The following is a 1,470-nucleotide window of genomic DNA, read 5'->3' as shown; positions in this document are numbered from 1 at the left end:
CAATATGAGTTTTTGTGTGAGTTTTCAGTATTTCTTTGATTAATGTAAAAGCTTCTTCAGTGAGCCACTGTAAGATAAAAGAATCACAAAATTTATTTTACTTATATTTTTAAATTTAAATCTCCCTCTAACAATTGTAACTTTGTTCAGTCATTCAATAAATATTTATCGTGTGCCTACCATACGCCAAGCACTCTTTGAGGGACTAGATAGCCACAGTAAGACATGCCAATATCAATATTCTAATGAATTTTACATTCGTGTGTGCTGGGGGAAGGAAGTATTAGATAGAAAATTCAGGTATGTGAATAACTTGGTAATGTTTCAGTTGTTGATATAAATAAAATACGGAATGGTAGGGGAAGTAGAGAGTGGTAGCTGGGTGAGTGTGGCTAATTAATATAAGCTGTCAGGGGAGGAGGGCCTCTCTGATAAGGTGACATTTCAGCAGAGATCTAAGGTAAAAGAATGAGTGCTGCAGATAATCCTGTCAAAGAGCATTCCAGGCACAGCTGGCAAAAATACTGCAAAGGAAAGAGGTAAGATGCTGCTTATCATCCTCAAGGAATAATAAGGGGACTGTATGTTTAAGGTGTTTTTGTTTTGTTTTGTATTATTTTGTTTTGTTTTAATCACCAGTGTTTGAATTTAATAATAGTGCTTTATATTTAAAAATATTTTAAAATTTACCAAAAGTTTGCAAATATTATGTTGTTGTTTCACACTACATGCTTAAAATATTATTGAAAATTATTATCCCAAAATTACAAGGGAAGAAACTAAAGTCCAAAGATTTTTTAGTTTTGTTTTGTTTTTTAGGTGAGGCAACCCTTGGTTGACCTCACAGATTGCAAGGACCTTGTCAGTTTACAATCCCTTATTTTTTTATTTTTTACGCCTACACTACCTGGTCTTCCTAGGTGGTCTCTCATTGAGGTACTAACCAGGCCCGACTCTGCTTAACTTCCAAGATCAGATGGGATCGGGCTTGTACAGGGTGTCATGGCTGTAGAACTAAAGTCCAAAGATTTGAAGGGCCTACCTTAATTCTCACAATAGCTGAGGGCTAAACTAGAACTTGAATACAAATCTTATCATTCTCAGCCCATTTTTCTCCCTGTTATTTTATATTTTATATCAAAGTTAGACCAGACTGGGTCTTGATAACTCTCTTAAATACTAACCCAAGGCTTGAGAACCTAGAAACAAAACCTGGAACTAAACCTCATTTGATAGTACACGCTTCAAGTCGACAATAGTGAGCATCTGCTGAAACTGTCACATTTTAGGGAGAACTAAGGCCAAGAGAAACATTCTGATGAAGCATGTATGAGTGCTTGAGTAATTACAATGCACTTGAATTTAAAATTGTTTTTCCTAAGAGGTAGTATATTCATTGATCTTAGATAAAAAATATTATCAACTATCATTCAATAGTCAATTGATGTGAGACTGAAATTATTTGAGTCC

The 1,470-nt window shown here is 34.7% G+C and overlaps 1 pseudogene; it reads right to left on the bottom strand.

The window, feature by feature from the left end:
* Positions 1-895: 895 nt before the first annotated feature.
* Positions 896-1,014, bottom strand: LOC111744042 (annotated as a pseudogene).
* Positions 1,015-1,470: the final 456 nt, after the last annotated feature.

The sequence above is a fragment of the Pteropus vampyrus genome, unplaced genomic scaffold (assembly GCF_000151845.1).
Source record: "Pteropus vampyrus isolate Shadow unplaced genomic scaffold, Pvam_2.0 Scaffold5, whole genome shotgun sequence".
NCBI lineage: Eukaryota > Metazoa > Chordata > Mammalia > Chiroptera > Pteropodidae > Pteropus > Pteropus vampyrus.
The sequence above is the reverse complement of the archived record's forward strand: the minus strand, read 5'-3'. Positions and strand labels throughout refer to the sequence as shown.